General features: G+C 39.8%; 1 long non-coding RNA gene across 2 annotated transcripts in view; it reads right to left on the bottom strand.

Moving 5' to 3' along the window:
* Positions 1-993: 993 nt before the first annotated feature.
* LOC135296523 (uncharacterized) overlaps positions 994-14852 on the bottom strand; it is a 28710-nt gene continuing 14851 nt past the window's right edge. For both annotated transcript variants that reach the window (XR_010358608.1, XR_010358607.1), the window contains exons 3-4: positions 2680-2811; positions 994-1770 (exon numbers count right to left, since the gene is read on the bottom strand). This is a non-coding gene — a long non-coding RNA (uncharacterized LOC135296523). The remainder of the gene's footprint in view (positions 1771-2679; positions 2812-14852) is intronic.

Here is a 14852-nt window from a genome sequence, read left to right as displayed (position 1 = left end):
AGCACAAAAATAAGAAAGCTTATTTTCAGCAGGTTTTCCAGTCTGCACATAGTAACAACTTCTCTAATGGCTCTTTCCAGCATGTTGTTAGACCCGTTGCTTTATCTCTTTCTAAAGCTCTTAGGACTTATGTCTATTTCTAGAAAAGGGTTTCCACCAAGTCCCCCATGTAAAGTGATTTATTTTCATACTAATACTGTTATACCTATCTAGCCAAAAGAGAAGGATACATGTCAGACACCTTTTACATGAGCCAGTGTGCAGCCCCATAACCTTGAACCAAGGAATAGAGGTGGTGACAGAGAGGCCTCAGCTGAGCATTGTTCTGTTTTGTCTCTCCCCTCATTCATCCTTTTTGTGAAACCAATAAAATGCTTTAACCTGTCTTTCAAATTGCTTTTTCACACAGCTGAGAGGATGCTGTGGAAGTATTGCTAATGATATGGTTTGCCTGAAAGTGCCTAAACAGATGATAAATCATTCTGGGTAGTCTCAGATGAGCTAATATCAAAGACAACTCATTAAATTGCAGTGAGAGAGAGAAATGTATTAACCCTTTGACACACACCACTAAACCTTCCTCTGCAAGGTTTTTGTTTAAAAACAGAGAAGTAGATGTAAGGATGAGAGAGCAGGTGGTAGGGCAGGAGTTTGGGACTAAATGGGATACAAGCGAAAAAATTCTGGAGGATTAATTCTGACCTGGGAAAGAACTACTGAAATCCAGTTGTAATAAGGAGAGCACCACTAAGTAGAAAAAGGCAAAAATGGATAGTTAATAAAAATATTAAGAATAGTCATGCTACAAAAATCTCACATGACACAGAAAGAGAGACAAAGTTGTTTTTCTAACTTAACCATCATCACTTGCATGTTCCCCCTGTCCAGAGCTGCCCATCTCCTCTTTCAAGGAGAATCTGTAGGTATAGATTCAAAAACACATACAGAAAGATCAGCTCAGCAGGAAAAAATGGTATTCCATTATTCACTTGGTTGGGTTTCTCAGTGGATCAGAAAACAAAAGAGAAAATATTTTTTAAACTGTCCATATAACAAATTAAACACACAAAAAAATCCATAAATATTTGGTAGTTGTCAATTGAAATTCTTCACAGTTACAGAAGTGGTTTAAGGGGTTTAAAGAAGCTACAGTGCAAAGAAATTCTTGACAGATCCATATCTGGAAGTTTTAAATAAAAATTCAACCCTTAATAGCATAGAAATTTAAACATGCCAGATGTTACAGGGATTTGACATAGTTCAACAGGGGTAAAGTTACAAGTTTATTAACTACAGCAGCTGGTATTGAAGGATTTGCAATTTTTTAATGTAACATATAGTTGGTGCATGTAAGCACACGGGGGACATGGAAAAATGTTGTGAAAGCCCAACAAAACAAGAACTCATTAAAAAAAATTGGAAAAATGTGAAGTGTAAGGGGGTGTAATAAATTAAACGAACAGCAGAGGTCCTTGTTAAACAGCCTGCAGCCATACAAAGATGAAGAGATGCAATAAAGATTCATTTATGTAGTTAGCCAGCAAGGATATTTAAGAGCTTTTCTGAATTACAAAATCTTTTCAAATTATACCATTTGTAATTAAATCCATCTCCTTTGAACTGAATAGAATACGGGCCCTGTAGAGCTGTCCCCAGCTCACACATCTCCACAGCAGAGGCCCTGCAGTGAGTCTGAGCTGGATCTTGGCAGCACTGGGGAAAGATTGCTCTCTTTCCTCATGAGACATGCTCATGAGCCCATCCTGAAACCTATTAAGAAAAAATTTACATGGGTTATTAACTTATATTCAAGCAATTTTATTAATTAACAGGGTGGATATAAAGAGCTTACATCTTTAGATTTCACAACTATGTCTATCTAAAATAACACCAAAATGCCTTATGACACCTATTAGTTTCTTTTTTCTTTTCCTTGAGTACTTGAGAAAAGGGATAAGTCGAGTGGTTTTGTTTCAGAGTGGTTTTTTTTTTTTTTCAGACTTTTTCAGTTAATAGCTTTTAGGAACAGCAGGCTTTGACGAGGCATACTACAGTACAGATGGTGGCATTCAAAATGCAACTTAACTTAAATGTAAAGACAAAAAAGAAGAGCTTGGGTTTGTTGATACTGCATAAACTAGATTGTATTCCATCTGTCTGCATTGCAGATAAATCACTTTTTCATGGAAAATTATATATAGATAAATACATTCCTGGCATGAAAGCATCTAAGAGTAACAAAGTACAGCAAATACATGAAAATAACTTAGTAGAAGTGTGTAACAATTCTACGTCAGCAGGCTGGAAGCCTGGACTGCTACCAGCTTAAGCTTCAAGTTCTGCAGCCAGCATTTCACTTTTATGGCATTCCCAAGCCATCACCATTTGAGGTGGATCACCTCAAATGGTGATGGCTTGGGAATGCCATACTTCAGGATTTATCCCTCCCAGGCTTTGCTGGCTCAAGAGGAGAAACAAATAATACTCAGTTCTGGTAAATTCTGACAATATTTTCTTCAAAATATGGAAGTTTAGAGCACACGTCATAGATGGCAGTGACAGTGCAGCTTGTCTGTTACTAATGGTTTTTCCTACCCAGTGAAAATCTGACCAAATTCAGTCAAGTCACAGAACCTTCAAAAATGCCATTTGTGCATGTTCAACAGAAGTAATGTTTACCTTTGCAGCTGAAGAATCTGAAGACCACACAGTGAGGCATAAAACTGCACTATTGAGCTGCTCTAGGGTTGGTCCAGGAACCTCACCTGAGAGGCAGATTTCTTTATGTTTTCATTGGTCCCCCTGCTGGGTCTGTGTAGGGCAGAAGAAAATGCTTAACTCCATGATGCAAAGAGAGATTGGTACTCCCCATGTCTGACCAGCCACTCAGAATCACAGACATTTCCATCTTAGCCTCTGTAGCTGTTTCACATTTACAAAGCTGGCTCATTTGGCAAAGTTGTTACAAAAACACAGTTACTAACTCTGAAAAACCCAGATTCTTGAATAATGAGTGTTACAGAAAGCCCTGGAGAAATAAAATGCTTCATAAATCTACAGCATGTACTTCAGCAGGGTAGGACTGCATGCAGTTCTATTATGGTGCTCTGAAGGGCTAAGTAGGTACAGAGCTGCATTTTGCTGAGTTCTGTGGGTGAGGTCCCCCCTCCCAGCTAGAGGTATCCATATGTCAATTTATAAACTGCTCATCATCCTGATTCCCTAAGAAAACACTGTCCATTCAGACAAATTTATGCCCACTTAGGAAATTATGCAGAGCCAGTCCTGAAAAGCACAGTTTCACATGCGAATTTTCCCACCCGTGTTTTCAGGCACAGGTTCTGTGATGATACCAAACTTTGCAGCAGCTTTTAATAGTCAAAAAAACTCAGGAAACCAGCTTTAGCAAAGATGCTTTTGTGTACCAGAATATGAAATAGTTACAAATCAGTTTAACTCTCTTCTTGTTTCATATCGCTGTAGACAAAGAGAGAAGAGGCATGTTAAGAGTTGGAGTGACATCACACAGCTTTTAGAAAAAGTGTCAGTGACATTCTCAACAATCCCATTTACTATGCCTAAGTCTGCAGAGTGTTTTACATTCACCTGCAGTGTGTGCTTTTCAGCATAGGAGTTAAAATGAACTGTCTCTCCGAAGCACTAGCCTCATTGATTACCCAGTCAAACAAGGTTTGATTCAGCACATCTCCAGTATAATTCCATCTCTAGTAAGCAAAAATATGTAATGATACTCCATCTTTCCACTTAGTTTGCATATGCTAAGTGCTGCCATTTTTTTTTAGTCACTTTTATTTTCTGTTTCCAAAAATTCTGTCACTCTGCTCTTATATTAAAACCCCACATAGAAGATTTCTCAAGTTTCAGAGTCCTCCCCTGACAGTATGCAAATACAGAATTACCACATGAGAGCACTGCCAGTGAGTTTATCCAGGAACACTGCAAACAGGATGCAGAGAAAATACCTGAAAACAATCTCCCCTCTATCAGTGTTTTCTATAACCAAATGATCCACTGATTTTCCAGCAAGAAACTGAAGACCAGTCAGGGAAGTGATGACCTTTCCTCCACATGCCCTGCCTTTAGCAGTGACTTACCACTCCTGTACCAGTGCACGCTCTGCCAGCTAATCACACAGTGATTTGTGGTTGCTATGCTCAAATCTTGGAACCTTGCCACTTATGTTCGGAAATTACAAAGGAAATTACAAACAGCTTCCCATATACATTAGTGTATATTCTCCCAAGTAGTTTGGGATTCTTGAGTTTGAGGAAAGCTGAAAAATTTCCAGTTTTTTTCCACACACTAAGGTTTTGCAGAAAATTTTCATTTGCAAGAAATAGCTTTTCTTCTGGATTTCAATATTATTTAGCAGATGTAGACACATTTCTACATTGTATCATTTTCTGTATCCCTATTTATTCCTGAATGTTAAACACCACTCTAGCACCTCCCTCACTTAATGTGGTGTCCCTTTTCCTGTTTCCAGGGTGACTGCTGGAGTTTTCCCACAGCTGGACCAGGCGGAGGTGATGCATGCACCCTTCCGGGAATTGAATTCCATCCTCCAAAACATTCCCTGCTCTTTGTTCCATATGTATGGCATCATCCAGCCAGGGCTCTCTCCCGTAACTATATAACTGCCTCACAAATCAAGGCATGAAAGTCTTCCTCATAAAAGAAGTCAGAGAAGTTAACTTGGCTTGGTTTTGGTTTTTTTTCTTTTTAACCAGGTTAAAAAGCCACAGACATCAGCAGCAAGAGCTGGATCTGAATTTCTCCTCACTGTGTCATTTGCACCCTTAAAAATTAATCATCTGGTGCATGAGTTCAACAAGAACAGAATTTAATTGTGCTGGAGGAATGATGGGAGACTATAATGTTTAACTAAACCCCAGATAATTAAGGGGGAAGCTTTATTTTATCAAATGGCACCTCTCTCTTTCAAGCAACTATGCATTTATTGGTATGGCTGCTTTTTCTGAACTTAATTAAATCAACAAGATCCCATATAAGCTTGAACAGCTGTACTGCCTGCAGTTTCAAATATTTTTACAATCTTGGGTGGAGCGTGAGATACCAGGTGCTTCAGTAACTAACTCTGAAAACAGAGTTAACAGATGTTATACTCCCAAAGTGGAAATAAACATCTCTGCATTCCCATGGCTAAAGAATCCTCTTTTATTCCTTACCAAGCAACAATCAGAATACAGATTATTAACAAAATAAAACAAAACAAAATGCACTGCAGGGTAGAATAAGGAATTTTTAATGTTTTCTGGAAATAAAGAAGATAGCATTTCTTCCTTTCTTTTCCCTATCTGACTAAAAAGAATGTTGAAATAAAAATAATTATCATATAGCAGCTTCTCTCTCGATGGTAAGAAGTGACACAGGCCTTGTAAAGCAAGAAAATATGCTATCATTTGTAAGTAAATCACTCTTTGAAGTACTTTGGGAATGGAGAGGAGGAGAAACAGTTGAAGGATTAGGGAAACATTAAATTATTTTCAAGATGTTTAAACCTAAAAGTTAATCACATATACCCAAATGGGTTGTAAATCCAGATAATACAGTGGTAAAGAACCTCTTGAACTTTTTTTCACTTCTTGTTATTTTCTCAACAATCTAACACTAAATATAAGTGAGTGGCCAAAAATGAATGAAAATAACTGCTTGGTACAAAATAGCTTTCTGCACAGTGTGTGGTAAAATGTGATTACTGCAACGATTGAGGAGCAGATGAAACCTTAGGTAACTACAACAAATCTCTGTTTTGAGTCAGCACCTGTTTGCTACAGGTGTGATCCCCCCTCAGTCAGGTCTGTGACCATGCTGCCAGCGACCCCCACAGTGCAATCTGTGACCTTGTGCCTAAGAATGCCCCTTCTGAGCAATATCTAGCAACCCAAATATGCCCAAAGCTCAGCTACCAAAAGCTGGTCCAACAGTATCGTGCTGGGACAGCAACAGCATCCTCTATAATTTCTTTTCATATTATTCTTATCACCCATCTTTGACATTTTCTGTTTAAATGACAAGCAAGATCTCTCATTACAAGAACACTCACCATTGCAACCAGAAGCAAGCTGCAGGTGAAGAAGGAGGCATTTCCTACCATGGGGGAGCAGGATAATAGACTGCTCCTGCAGGTTGGATTTGAGGGTCAGCAGACTGTGCTGGCTCCATGGCTTCATTCTCCAGCTGCAGAAAGCCAGACCATTGGTACAAGTTATGGCTGTGCACCCCCAGGCCAGCCTTAGAGGTCTTTATAGTCTCATTTGAAGAAGCCACCAGATTACTTGGTGATTCCAAGTTCTGCAGCTGCCATCAGACTTCAGCCTTCCTCCACCTCCAAATACCCACAGAAAAATTAGTACTAAAGTACTGCCAAAACCAAATCCTCACAGACTGCTGCCATCAAAGCCAAGCAGTGGAAACTGCTGAGGGAGGCAACACTCTACATGTTTTAGTGCCAAAATTCAAGTGTGTAATAACTAGGATCAGGAATTTAGTCTCCTTTTTCTGCCACCTCTCAGAACTGGGCATCTCAGAAGGGCAACCCCAAGCACCTGCCTACCCCTGGCTGGAGAGGATGCCTACCCAAGGTCTGTGGTTTGCATTCTACTGTCTCATTGTAGGGGAACAAAGAGATGAGGGGAAGGAAAAGATATGACCACATAAAAGCCAGACAGCAGATTTCCTTTCCCACTGGGCCCCCAAAGTTATACACTGCCAGGGATTTCTCCTTTTCCATCCTCTCTTTCCTTCTGCATAATAATGCAGAATATCAGATGTATAGCTCAACTCTGGAATGTCATGCACCAAAAATGCCACACATCAGAAATGCCACAGTATGGATCGAGGACCATACCACTTGTGCTGCACTTCACTTCTGCCTCCCTCAGCATGAGCAGAGAATTGCACCTCCTGCAAGAAAGAGGCTACAGGGCAATGGCTATTTCTATGAACAGCTAGGAAAACAAACTCGTGAGACTTTGCTTTGGCTCATATCGGGTTTTCCTCAGTGTGTTCCCTTGTTGCAGTCAGCTGCTGTCACTAAGAAATTAGCTATACCACATTTTCAGCTCCAGGTTGTGGCCTGAGAGTAACCACTGTAATTACTTTGGCTGTGATATCTCCTATTCTTCAATTCTGCCATTCTAGACATATGGGAAGTAATGTCCACAAATAGTTTTATATCCATAAAACTTGAAACTATTTAATTTTATCAAGTTTATGTTTACTTAAGCTTGCTTCACCAATTCACTTTTATCGTTATAATGCCTTGGGCTTTTTTTTAATTTTAAATTCAGAAATGGTTGTTCCCCATAACTTTTTCAGCATCACAGCATACCATGATGGAATATTTCCTAGCTGTCACAGGATATGAATTATAAGACACAGGATTATTAAATTTTCACCTGCCTATGGATTCAGATTCCATCTTCACTAGTAGTAACTCCCACCACTACTTGTTTGCTAGGTCCTCTGGACACCAGTGAGACAGTAATACCTTGCTTTAACCACAGGAAAGCAAGATTTGGGGAAGAAAAAGGCAATCATTCAAACATTACCAGGAGGCTTATCATCTCTAAACCACACTTAAAACAGCTGACAGAACAAGGAGTGTTTACTTTAGAAATCTACTTGGATCTGTCCTGGATCTATTCACTTCTAGTTCTTTGCTAAGACTGCTGTACAGCTGGCATTAGTATTTGACTCTTTCCTCAATATTTACAAATAGATACATAAAAGTCAGAGGATGATGCTTTCAGAGATGTTTCTAAATCCCTTCCTGTTGTATTTACCAGCCTGGGACATCTTTCAGACTTGTCTCCTTGTACAAAACACAATTTAGTTGAATACGGGAACTGCTAGCAGTGAACAACTTGATGTGACTGAAAAGCAGCTGGTTTTCATCACCAAGATAAGCCTGATAAACACTCCAGTTAAACCTAGTACATTTGTTCTCCACAGGCCTCAGTAGTTACCAGTAGCCTTTTTCATTTACAGAAATATTATTTGCCCTGGCCTACCCATGGCGCAATGGGTAGGTTGGGAACTGAAATCCTCAGAAATAAACAACTGAGCCACCACTCTCAAAACTGAATCTCTTGTGTGTTTTAGAACTTTAAAAAAAAAGGAAAAATATAATATTCATTTGTAATAAATAGCTGTTTAACTTCAAGTACAAGGTGTTATCTCAGAGATGGGGCATGAATATGCACAAGCTACACTGAAACAACCCTTTAAGACAGCAAAGTCAAACGTGAGTCACCTGAATTTGGCAAATTTCTGCACATCAATTAGGACACTGCTTCTAATTACAGAAATGGATAACAAGCTTGTCTGTGCCCATCCAGTACACTAGAGGATGGTGTTCATTTAATGAGCATCCCACTGATAATTTGTTTTCTTCTCATTATTCACTATCTGGGCCTCAGACTCATGTACAGCATGCTGTTCAGTTGTTCATTTTCCCAATGGGTTTTTCCACAGGCTTGGCACAGCATCTGAGTGATTCATAAGCAGCATCCTTACATGTTGTGAGAACGTGGCTGCATTTCACAAACAGGAATCTGAAACAGAGAGATATCCGCAGAAAAAGTGCACACTGATTTTGCAACACTTGTGATTGGAAAGTAGTGGTATGAATAAATTCTTAAGGAAGAATACCCTAAGAATCAGGACGTATCAAATGTCCCTGGCTGGTGGCAGCAGTCCTTTGGAACAGGGAACTGCGGAAGCAAATAATTGAGACAAGTTCAAAATTTGACCAGAAAAACACAAGGGGAAAAAAAATCCATTGAGGATTACATGATATAAAGATGACAATACTGGCTCAGAAGACTGTATAGCACTAATTTTTGGAGTCAAGAAAAATACCACAGAGAAGTATTACTATGTGACACTCTTGTTCCTGTATGCTTTCTAATAAGTCTGCTCTTGGCCACTGCCAGAAACAGGATGCAGGGGGAGATGGATTATTGGTCCTGGTCTGGCACAGCCACTCCTATCTCTGCTGTTAAACAAAACCTGGGTAGCAAACAGTTCTGAGATTGGCCTGAGACTTCACATGGCTCCACAAAACTTTATCAACTGTCAGAATATACTGTCAGTATACCCAGTAGCAATATGTTTGCCAGAAGGTGGATGGTGTATTTTAAGATCTCACTGGAATTCAAAGAGGCAACCAAATATTTCTGGTTGATAAGGTCTTGGCCTAAATGATGCAGGTGATTAAGAGACTTTGGCTTTCAGAGCTCAGTTCTCTCAATGACACCTCTGATCTTGAAAATATTGGCTTTTGGCTTCCTACACAGTCCCATGAAAATGCAGTAGCTTTTGATCACATAACTGGACAGTGAAACAAGAAAAGGTGCACATTAAATCTTTGCACTTTTCATGCAACCTGATACTTCTATTCAATAGTCCTAATAACATAAAATTAATGGAGTTAACATTTGTAGCTTCTTTTACATAGGCCATGTTTATCGCATATTTTTCCTGTCAGAAGTCACTAGATTTTTTATATTATTATATTTTATTTCTTCCCTGGTATGCAGCAAAGATTTGACATCTAACTATCATCATGAATCACACAAAGAACTGAGAATCCATCACCATATACTGGCAGAGGGATCTGTTGCCATTTTCTTGGAATGTCAGTGTGTCACCTTCTGTTTAGGGAAGAATGATTTTCATGCTAGATCTCTTTTGATGCTATATCTCTTCCACTCTAAAGGATATTTACTTAGGAAAATTTTTGCCTTTCTTTGTCATACATTCTATGACTCTTTGAAAAACAAGAACATAGCAAAATTTTCTACATTTAGTTCTCTGCTGCCTGCAGATCTGTAAGTACAATGCAATAAAAGTCTGACCTGAAGGGATTTTCTAATGAGTCAATGCTGTTTATTTCATTGCTGAGAAACATCACCATCAAAAACAAGTTGATGTAAGCATTTGCTTTGAAAAAAGGTAAGTCACAAAAGGTTTATAAGACCCAGAATGAGATTTTAGATATGAGAAGTCTCCATTCTAGAATAATACTCTCCTGGGAGTGAGGAAAGGGAAGTAAGGAGTAACACGAAGGGTCCATAGCTTGGGTAAGACCTTGGATGTGACTACTGCCTGTGAACCCTTCTTTCCATGCAGCAACTCCATATTGTAGAAATCATTAAATAAGCATGAGACTGAGGAGGCAAACAGACTTTACAGTTTTCTGGTCCCAACTTGGAGAACCCATAGCAAGTCCTATTTCCTTATCATAAAGAGAAACCTAGAGCAAGGTCCTAAACCTGGCATTCAGATGTTCCAGATGAGTGTTCTGACCAACAAATTATTGTTTCCTTGGGTTGATCTGGGTAACGCAGAGAGGTTTTGTGGAAAGAGGCTTGGGAAGAGCTGATTTCTTCTACCTCTTGAAAACCTGTGAACAGTATTTGTTTCAATTTTCCTCTGAAAGGCAAAAGTTCAGAAACCACAATAAGTCCTGAAAGCCAATCCCCCTTCTGCCAAATTTCCCCTTCTCTCCTGGGGTCCAGCAGGACATGGCAGCTCCATGCACGTTTATGCCTACAGAAACACCTTCCTGCCTGGAGTTCTAATGCATGGGTACATGTGGGAACTCCGTACATCACTCCGGATGTCCAGAGCTACCGAGACAACCCTTGGGGGGCTCAGGAGCCCTGGAATGTTGCCAAAAGTGCCTGGTGGCTTGACTTTGATCCTTCTAAAGAAATTACACCTGAATGTGAGGAGATGAGAGAATTTCAAGTTTGAATGGTGAGGGGATGATATTCACTAGGTAAAACATAGATTATAATGCACTGTACAGGGGGGTTTTATATGCTGTACATGGGGGTCAGGAGTCCCAAGATATAGGGATTTGGGCATGCCCTGTCCTTCTTCTTTCTTCTCCTTGGTATCCATGTTCAGGATGATGTTGGCATGTGTGGATTGGTTCATGGTGAAGGTGCACTTGCCAACAAGGGCAAAAAGTATTGGAAATAGAAGGTAAATATCTTATACGTAGTTTTCACTATAAAAGAGACAACCGCCCCGTGGGCGGGAGAGAGTGCCCTTGGCTGTCTTGCTGATCAGACCTCGGCTGGACACACAGAAAAACTCTGTAGATAAGGAACAATAAACACGACTGAAGACCGAAAAGCAAGAGTCCAGACTCCTTCTTCAAAGCGCGGCCTGCCCAGAACCACCTTTTCTGTGCTGGGGCAGAGACGAGTAACAGCCGACCCCGGCAGGTACACACACTCCTTCCAGATCAGCTTTTGAAATAACACATAACCGAGCCCAGTATCTTCCACATGATTTCCACTGACTGAGACACTCCTTTCTCCACCAGCAGGAAGTCTCATCTTTTCATGTTACAGCCAGTAACTGTTTCATGTAAGGGGCTTTGGGACAAAGGCAAGAAGCCAGATCGCTTTAGGTGGGAACACCCTCCCCTTAGGACTCATCTGTACCAGTAAAGCACATAGGGCATGGACCCAGCCTCTGTAGCATGATCATTAATTTTCTTAAATTATTATCATAGTTCGTGGCTCAGTTTTGGCTCTTCTTGCCATAGTTTGGAGAATAGCACAGGATATATGCGGATATGACAGTATGGTCAGAGACAGAGAAAGCTAGATAAGCTTTCCTATCAACTGCTCTGGGAAGCTTTAGGGAGCTGGAGAGAAAGGATTGTAAACTATCTGCAGGTGGTGTTTGTAATAAGTTATTTTTCTCACAAGATGTTTACCCCAAAGGGTGTCTTCTTAATTAGCCAATCATGGAAATGGATTAAATGACCAATCAGGTCCACCTGTATAGAACCAGAGTATAAAAGAAGGGGTTCCAATAAAGTTGGGGCTTCTAGTCTTAGCCTTCTGACCTAGAGTCTATGTCATTCCTGACTCAATGGGGACAGATATAGACTTATTTCAACTAGGATTTATGCCATTTTCTCATTTAAAGAGAAAAGATAAGTCCATGAATACAAAGCTCTTATTTTTCTTTTTTTTTTTTTCTTTTTATTTCTTTTCTTGGTTTTTGCCAGATATAGGCATTGACCAGTGTGATTTGGGATGGGGACAACAGTTGACCTACAAGGCACTAAACTCTCTACATCATCTGATAATTAAGGCTTTCTCCCACAAAATTAGACTTTCAGATATGAATCCTATCAGGCACAGGAAAGATTTAAGCTTGGATCTGCTGTAAAGACAAATTCACTTACCAGGGAGCCTGGGCACATACAGACAGTGGCTTCATTTCAAATGTCCTCCAGGCACAACATTTGCATTGGATTGTGCCATGTTGAGCCTGAATGCAAAGGAATTTGACAAGTGCTCCTTCCCAGAGAAAGCAGCATGGATTAGAGCACACAGAGCTGGCACAAAGACAAGTCTAAGTCCAAGCAAACAAATCCCCAGGGACTCATCTGTGCCAGCAAAACAGGGCATGGACCCAGCCTCTGGAGCTGGATCTTTCATTCTCATTACTAATATAATTATATTACTATAGTGGTTATTGTCCAATATAAATGTGTTAATACCACACTTTTACTGTCTAGGACAGTTAATATTTACTGCTGCTAGAGCCCAATGCTGTACATTATGAGCAGACATGGTCAGGCAACCATTTAATTTTCTGCCCACCTTAGAAAGCAGAATGGATTCCTAAAATGGAGTATGTTGCAGCTCTGCTTATGAGTCCTGTAGTCATTCTTCCTCAGCTTATCCTGGCACTTGAACATAGACTGAACAACCCATTACTTCTGAAATATAACATTAATAAACTCTGAAGAGCCAAACTGAGGGCATAATTCCCCCACCTTCAATGCTTTCATACACATGTTGGAGAAAAGCTTTCTTTGTTTTGGTACAATAACCCACTTCACAATTACCAACAACACAGCAGGCTTGCCTAATTGAAGAGATAATGTCAGTAGAATACTTTCCTGCTGTAAAAGTATTCTAAATAGAACTGTGGAGAGAAAATAGTTATTTCAACTTTTTTTGTGGGGGCAACGTTTTATTTGAGTAACTGTCACTGTTGCACTAAAACATCAGCATAAAGAAACAAAGAGCAGATGATGCTTGTTTCTTTTTCAAATTAACACTTTACTGAAATGATAAATCTCTAAAAAATATAATCAAATTGTATCTAATGGTGTCCCTATCTCTCATATATATTTCACCTGGAGCAATAAAAATTCAGCAAAATAAGACCTTGATCATGGAGAGCTTAAATACATATCCTTACCTTGCTTCTTTGTTTTCAATAGCGCTATTGAAATCAATAGTCATTAAGCTGAGTCCAGGCAAAAGCTTTTTCAGAGTTGAGAGTAAAGTACAATTTAAGGTAGCTAGCAATAGCAGTCTGATTCTGAAAGAACAAATGTCATAATTTTTTATAAAGCTTCAGCAAATTGACTCTCTGACATTTTTGGAAGTTATCTTGACAATCTTCTGCTTAATTTCTGAATTATGTCAAGCTTGTGGAAACACACCATATTGCCATCACTTTATGAAATCTTGTCTTCCTGTGAAAGGTTCATGTAATCCTATTTTTATATGTTACTCACTGCATTTCAAAAATAAATAAGTTAATTCTGCACCACAAAGGTGTGAATGTAAGCATCTGAAGCCCAAAATTCAGACAGCCTTCATTGCTGCAAAGACTGACTTATGATCAACATTTTGTATATCAAAAACCCAAGGTCTTTCACTGCTAAGATGTTTTCCAGAAAATAAGGTCCGATCCCATCTCCTTGCAGCTCCCTGAGGAGCTCAGCATTGCTTTATGCTGATGGAGTGACAGACTTTGGGAGCAGGGTCAAGCTGAAAGACATGTTTCTTTTCTCCCTGCACCATAAACAACATCACACGACAAGCCAGAAAAATGTCTTATTCTGTAGATCTCACTAGTTTACAGGCAAAGGTGGAAGTCCCTGGGAAGAATTGGTAAAAAGATTTCCTAGCTGGGGAAAGAGCTTCGAGGTCAAGAGCTTAGATCCATGCAGGAAGGACCTGCTTCCCAGAATCCAGAGGTTTTGGCAGTGGAATCTGACCAAATCCACAAGGAAAAGCTGACACTTCACCACTAATACCTCCAGCACTTCTTGCAGCTTATTTTGTAGCACATGTGTGTACATGTGATTTGTCTGGTTGAATGGAAAAACATCAAACAGAACAAGAACAGACTATTGATCGTTATCAATACGCTACTAGTAAGGTGAGCATAATTTTTGCAATACATTGGAAAATAGAAAAAAGACATCACCTGGTAGAGGACTATTTCAAGGGAAATATAAGTTGAATATTAGGAAAAATATTTTACAGAAAGGGTCATAAAGTTCTGGAATGGTCTGCCCAGGGAGGTGGTGGAGTCACCATCCCTGGATGTGTTTCAAAAAGACTGGATGTGGCACTCGGTGCCATGGTTTAGTTGAGGTATTAGGCCATGGGTTGCACTCGATGATCTTTAAGATCTCTTCCAACCTAGTCATTCTGTGAATTCTGTGACTTAAAACTTACCCTGATACTTCCTTTGGGGGCTCAAGCTGTCACCTGGCCATCTGTGCAAGCTTGGGAATAGACAGGAAAATCCAGTTTGTGGGCCTGTGGATTTGCTGCTTGCATGTGTACTAGCCATGCTAAGCACAAAAAGGAATAAAACTGAGAAGGATTTTATCAGTTCTGCCAGGGAAGAACCCTACTTTCCCCAAGGTAAGAGCCATACAGCTTTCCCAGCCTAAGGCATAATTCATTTCAATCTGCTTTTACTTGTAATAATCAAAGAAATGTTACTGCACCAAAAAAGAC

Source organism: Passer domesticus, chromosome 3 (assembly GCF_036417665.1).
Source record: "Passer domesticus isolate bPasDom1 chromosome 3, bPasDom1.hap1, whole genome shotgun sequence".
In the NCBI taxonomy this organism is placed as follows: Eukaryota; Metazoa; Chordata; class Aves; order Passeriformes; family Passeridae; genus Passer; species Passer domesticus.
This window is presented reverse-complemented; position numbering and strand designations above follow the sequence as displayed.